Consider the following 7,478-nt stretch of genomic DNA (forward strand, 5'->3'; position numbering starts at 1 on the left):
CCCAACCTGCCAGGCTACTCTAATCCAGACCCTAGGGAAGAGCAGCATGTGTTGCTTGTCTGAATGTGGAGTTTAAGGCTAAAAGTCATCAGGGAGTGTGTGTACACATATGATTGTATCTCCATCGCGCCCACAATTCCCTCCCCCCTTCCAATGATGTTGCAAAGATCTTCTCCGTGGCCTGTGGCAGGGATTTGTAGAATTATAATGTTCTAACCTCGGGCTTCAGGCAGCTTCGTGAGACCCTCAGGACTACAGCTGTAGTTTTGTTTTTTTATGTAAAAAAAATATGTTTTTTTCCCCCCTGAGGAAAATATATTTGGAAAAGGAATAAAGAACAGTTTGGGGAGAAATTTGTTTTCCAGTGAAAAATCAAAAAATTATGCAAGCCTAGATGCCTGAGCCACACTGCTGTCTGAATTTACTTAATGAACGGAACATATCTTCTAATTTGAAACAAAATTATAGTGTATAATATCTATCTGTTTTCAAAGGGCACAGAAATGCAGGACATATCAAGATGAAAGCTTCATGCTTTTCTGTTCATCACTGTAGGCAGTTACCTGCTGTGCAAAGTCCTTGCTATTTCTGCATTGCTGTCTGTTCATATAGTGCCCACATATAGTTTGACCCACACACAAAACTTTGCCTGAAGTGAGGCACCAAAATCCTAATATACACACCTAAATAAATGGTCTAAGATTTTCAGACATGTTGAGACTTTCCAGTAAAACCAAGGAGAGCCGTATCTATGTAATCAGCATGTCTAAAAATGTGGCCACTTCTAGGTACCCAATGTAGGAGCCAAATAAATTTGTGTGTGTGTGTGTGTACACATATATACAAAGAGGTAGGTACCTAAACACCTATGAGGGGACAATCATTGAATGTCTGGCCCAGTCTTCCCTTGTCAGTCTCTAATCTCATGCTTGCCCAGTTATTAATCCCAGCCTCACTCACAATGTACAAGTTATGTTGCTAGGAACACACAACATTTCTAAATGCTTCTACATTTAGAGCTTGTTTCATAGCAGTAATGAGCCAGTTCCTCAGCTGGTAGAAATCAACAATGCTTCATTGATCTCAGTGTCATACACAGGTTTAAGCCAGGTGAGGAACTGGCCCAATATTTCTTGCTGGCATTTGAAACAATAAACAGATATTAAAAACTAATAACCAGGACAGAGACACACTTTGCTTATTAATCTTAGAAGTCACTGATGTAGAGTTATGTTTCCCCTAAAATAGAATTTACAGAACATTCAGTTCTCTGAACATTGAGTTTCTTCTGCTGACCACAATCTCCAGATACATCTTGCTTTCTGAACCAGACAGACAAATAGGAATAAAGACCTTCTTGATCCTTTAGGTTCATCCTGGACCCTGCATAAGAGGCAGTGAATGACTGAGCAGCCCCAGGAAGGAATTGTGACTCAGTCACAATTTTGCCTCTACTCCCGTCTTGCTCAAGAGGGAAGGGAAGTAAGTAATTACAACCCTTAGCATGCAGCTCACTTCACTCCTCAGCAGCTGTGGAGTGGGGGTGGCACAGAGTCAGATCTCTGCCCACACCCCATAGTGGCAGTATGTGGAGAGTAGGAGTTGCCCTCCACACCGCACCCAAGCCCTGGGTTGATTGAGCAAGGAGTAGGAGCACAATCTAGCCCTAAAACTAAGATTTGTTAACTTTGATTATTTTGTAATTTAGCCCTTCTCTTTCCCTCAGCAATAGTTCGATTTCTCCTCCACTTCAGAATAGGTTTCTCTCCGTTTATGTCTGGGATTCCTGGATGTACTTCAAATGTCAGTTATTGGAACTCAGGCATGATATTTTTCTGAAATGACTAATGAAAGAAGAGAACATCATTACAGAAGTTTGATTCGCAGACTGGATGGTTCAGAGAGAGACTGGTTATCGCATTACCACCGCTTCCAGGTAGCAGTTCTAATCTGACAGATTAGTAGTGACCCCAACTCTTCACCATGCAAGTGCCCCTCAGTAGCCTATGTGAAGTTAGTTGGAGGTTTTTCAGTCTGATTCCTAGTAAGTGGTCAGTCATAAGCTTCAGCAGAAAGCCCAAGGTCTGAATGGATTTGAAGACTGAACTTATCTCATCTCTTTGGACTAGAACCTGTAGGGCATGGTTGAGGGAGATTGGCAAGCCATGAAGGGCCTTGTACTGACATGGCCTGTGTTTACCTGCTGTATTTCAAATTCCAGTCCATCTGCTGCATTTACAAATTAGTGTGATTAAGGCAAATTGGAGTGATTATGCTATCTGTCATGCTCATTTCCCATAACAGTATGCCAGCCCTGACACATGATTTACTCAAAGAGTGAAGCTATTGGATACCTTTTCTTTAAACTACAACCATATGATTGTTTGTTTTATTATTCAGAGCAAACTGAAGAGGTTCTGTATTTTTCATTTGTGTTTTGTTTCGTTTTGTTTTGTTTAAAGTCATTCCTATCTCTCTATAGGGACTGTCTTAATTTTTTGCCTTGTACAGGGCACATTACTTCGTGCTTGAATAGTGATGGAGGAATAATTTGTATATTCTAAGGACAGGACTTCTCCTAGATTTCTGGGTTCTGCAAAATCTAATCTTTCATTTGAAAGAACAGTGGAAATTGCATGGAAGTGCAAACTGATGCACTGGTGTCTTGTCAAGTCTGCAGCTAGTCAGATTTAAAAAACAACGGTATGAAATGTGTGAATTCCCACACTTATCTCAGTGGGGCATTAACTGCAAATCCTAATTATAAACATTGAAATGTCAGTGTTACTATATATTTCCTTACTAATAATTTTATCAGAAACATCTAGCCAATTTGTTAAACTGGTTTATCTAGATATACCTCTTGCAGCTTTACTTCCTAGGAAACGTTTTTTTCAGGACAATGGACATCAGGATGTATGTTTTTAATATGTAAGTAATCCAATTTTTGTTCACTTCCTTCCAAGACACTTTAATCTTAAATTTCAAGCACAAATTAAATTGGTATTTGCTATGCGCTCACCTTTGAAACATTCGACTAGCACAGAATGGTTTGTGGGTCTGTCGTATAATTTAGTATTTAAATTTAAGTGTCACTACTGGACTATAGGTTAGTTTTTCAGCTGGCACTAATCAGTATGGGTCCATGGATATCCATTGGGCTGTGCTGATTTACAGGTGAAGATCTTGCCTTAAATATATTTAAGTGACTTGCTTGCTGTCTTACATTATATGTATACTTGATATTATATTATATTATATTGTAAAAGAGTAGGACCACAAAGAAATAATGTTGAGTTTTTTTGGGGGGTGGGGGAAAAGGGTGAGAATATATCACTGCAGCGATTTTCAAAAATGTATTTGTCCATCAATTTGGGTTCACCTATCACTATCTTGCAGAATATATTCAACATTATTTCTCTACTTCTGTCCACATTGGTCTTGGTGTGGTAATTCTTAGAAATACATGAGGTTTAAAATTAACGGCATATATACATTTGTAAAAACAAAAGGTGTTAACCATGTAAGTGGGGGACTACCATCTTTGCTATTATTCTTAGCACCATAAAGATTTTCTTATAAGGAGAAGCAACAGGCAAGTATATTATCTGGATAATGACTTCTGTCTTTTGACTATTCGATCAGTTCTGTAGGTTACACTTCCTTTTATAACCTAAGTTAAGATACTGATGCTGCCATCTGGAAAAAAACTCACTTTTTAACACTTATGTTAAACTACTAGTGCTTTTTGTTTAATCAGCAAAACTTACTTTTTTTTTTTTTTAATCAATAGGGACATTTATATTTAAATCCTATTTCTAATATCTGCTTTAAAATTTTCTTGTTAATCCAGAATTAAAATTCAGAATCTGACTTGAGCTTTTTTACAGATGTAAAAATGAAATGTCAACTGAAATTATGAATACTGTCAATTGACTCAAATGTCAATTTTAATTGTTTTCAAAAGCAATTCAGTTTGAAGGTGCTCTAGACAATTGCTGTGTGACAAATGGATTCCACTTTTTTTTAAATAAAATAAATACAATGCTTGGTGGCTGATCAAAGTGTTGCTGTTGATTATAAAAGTGTACTTATGTTAAACTGTAAAGTTGTTTTTCGTGCTCTTCACAAAATGTGTATTGTTCTATACTAAATGTTAATGTAATAAAAACAATGTATTTAATGAAAGCATACTGTGTACTACACCTTTGTCAAATTCTTATTTGGAGTGCACATACCGTCTTTGGTCTGAATTTGTACAGTGTCATGCATAATGGGGTCCTAGTCCATTTTTATGGCTCTGATCTTCTAAATAAGCAGTAGTGTATTGTGTATAGCTACATGTGATTTAATTAACAAATTTCTATGCTTTTGCCATCTCCCCCTCTGTAAAATAGGAATATATTTACTGACTTTTTACCTAAATTATGTTTTGTAAAGTGCTACAAAGTGCGACAAGTGTATAGAGGTAGGAGTAACGTGCAGGCATTCTGGCTCCCAGCTCTGTGATTGATCCACATCACTGCATGGCTTTTGGAGAGAAGACAACATTTCAGTCAGTTGAATTTGAGAAAAATGAAGCAGTTTTAACAGAACTTTAACCGACAGGCTCACTAACTAAACTAAAATATCATATTGCAAGAATGGCTAAATTGCCTTTTTCAAAAAACCTAACCGACTGGCAATGAAGTGTTAATGTCCGTCCTCAAATTAAAATCAAGCTAAGTTGTAAAGTATCTAGAGTTCCCTTCCTAGTGAGTCAAATCTTGCCAAAAGCCATGCTTGATGGACATTTCGTACACTATTAACTCACAGATGAGATATCTGTTTTAAATAGGTATTCTATAAAATACACAGAAAAACTCTAAGAAGGCTATATACAACATTCTGACTCCAAAATGGCAAACTACTTTGTCTTGTGTTTAACCAGGACTTAGGGTGAAATTCTGGCTCCATTGAAGTTAATGGCAAAACTCCCATTGATTTCACGAGGGCCAGGATTGCACTCCTTCAGTGCGAGTGTCTGTAATTCACGGTAGCCTGTAAAAAGAGAGGGATCCCATAGACATGACACGGTCAGCGTGTCTAGCAAAGTGATTTCTCATTTGATGTGTTATGTGGATATGATACATGGGTCTATTTTCATAGTTTTATCACTCTACAATGATACTAAGTTTTTTGTTTGTTCTGGGAAGGAGTTATAACATCGTCCACTTTAATTGCAGCTCAGCCCAATAGTAGAATTCATTATTGCTTCATCTAGCTGAACATGGTAAACACTGAAACAACAGACACTGGTTTAGGGCCACATAACCTCTTCCCTTGTGCAATGTGTGTAGAGGGGAAAGAAAAGCAGGAATTCCACTTCAGTCCCCACAAAACTGGATGAAGAATAGGCGGGGACCCTGGAGATTGAACTTTAGGTAGGAAACTCAAAGAACATTGGGACTGATAACAGAGAGCCCCTGAAAAACAGGGGGAAGAGACGGGCTGCAGAGAAGAACTAAGTCCCCAGATGTAGGGGTGCCTGGAAGAAGCTAGACCTATCTAAGTTTTAGATAAGATATATATGCGTGGAGACTGGTATGTTAAAATAGTCTCTTGCTACACTTTGATCCTACTGTTGAGGTTAAGCTACACTTGGTTTTGAAACTGCTATTTTGAGTGACTGTATTCACCTACTGGTCACAGTTCCCAAAGGGAAGCTGGCTGTCATGGAACCCAGTTGGCCTTGCTGTGCTATCAAGCTGGTATACAAGGTTTGTGCAAGATGGTCTGAAAGTGGAAGATTTGCATATTTCCACCCAGGACAGGTGGAAACAAGAGGCCTGACTCCTGAGAGGGTGTATTTAATGAGAATGGAAGGGGGCTCAAAAACACAGGTAACCCTGAACTATGACAGTGCGTGGTTGGCATTATGCAAGATCAGAGTGAATGGAGTCAGTGTCCTGCTGCGCTACAGTATATTGCAACATTCCCTAGCAAGCCTACAAGATTGTCCTAGTTCATAGTGCTTCTTGCAGTTCTGGCTAACTCCCACGCTAAACTTTTCCTTACTCTGTCACCACTGGGTCCCAGCCCAAAGCATCACCCAAAGAGACATTTGAAAAGGACAATGGGTTTTCCAGGGAAAACATTTAACAAAAAAAAAAAAATTAGGTGAGCTGTGCTGCCAGTATGGGAGGGGCCCATGGTGAACTAAATAACTCAGAATTGCTGCAGAATTTTGAAGACTGGCATGTCACTTCATGCATCTAGAGGGCTATGTCCCCACTGCTTTTGCAGGTAAGGAATGTCACATCAGGCAGATCAGAAGGGCAAGTTGACAGTATGTTGTAGTTTCCTAAGCACATTTTTTCCTCCCACAATTATTTTTTCTTCATGAGAGGGGATGATTTTGCCTTAATCTTTATTCAAATAAAGATAATATTTTGCAGGCTACTTAAGGATTTAGTAGGTTCTGCCAAGCAGCTGGCAACTCTATGCCATTTGGCCTGTTCAGCATAATTTCTTTGTCGCTCTCCAAAACTGGAGCACGTAAACACTGGATTTGTTTTACAGTATTTGAACTCAAGTGGTGGGATGCCAGTGGTGAATTTTAGCTGAAAACTCTATATTAAGCCTCCCCTTATACATAAGAAAAAATAGTGCTTTATATGAACACTTTCATAGATATTTGGCAGGCATGTTTTGAAGTCCAATTAGAAAATGTGTGAAAAGTATCTTTTTTAGGTAAGACTGGGAATTTAGTAGAAGTTTAACATTGTTCTGCTTTGGAGGACAGTTTTACATAGGGATTGATTTGAACATGCCATGCTTTGGTGTACATTAAAATAATCTCTCCTTATAAACACCTGTCTGCTGCACAGGTTTTATGTTGGTGATTGAAACTGCTTACACTAGTGGTTTAGAATTTGATGGAGGCTTTTTGGTTGTTTGAGTTTTCATACATCAATGAGATAGTTTGAAGTGTGACAAACTTCTAGAACAAAGACTTTTATAGAACATTGTTCACACATATCAGAGTTATATTCAAATGTAAGGCCCACTCCTGCACCAGTGGAGTCAGTAAGAGCAGGACTGGGTCCTAATTAGAAACCAGTACAACAACTTTTTATTTCCTTAGGGCCAGACGGTCGAATTTAGCCACAGCCTAGAGTAACGGGTGGCATGTAACTCTGCCAGTCCTGTGCACCTCTCTGGATGCAGGTAGGAAATAGTGAGCTGAAGCCCGCAAAGCTGCAGCTTACCTGCTATCGTATGAGAGGGGACACAAAGGTGAAGTGACTTGCTGCAGGTTAGCAGCAGGGCCAGGAGTAAGACCCTGGTCTCCAGAGCCCTAGTCCAGTGCCCGTATGTCCTAACCACTGGATATCACTGCCTCCTACTGTAATCAGGGGGTGGGGGGGAGAGGGTGCTTGTCCCATGCTGGAGGCTAGTCCATATAATAGGCTTATGAATTTGCTCTTGTTTGGCAG

The sequence above is a fragment of the Gopherus flavomarginatus genome, chromosome 3 (assembly GCF_025201925.1).
Source record: "Gopherus flavomarginatus isolate rGopFla2 chromosome 3, rGopFla2.mat.asm, whole genome shotgun sequence".
Classification (NCBI taxonomy): Eukaryota; Metazoa; Chordata; order Testudines; family Testudinidae; genus Gopherus; species Gopherus flavomarginatus.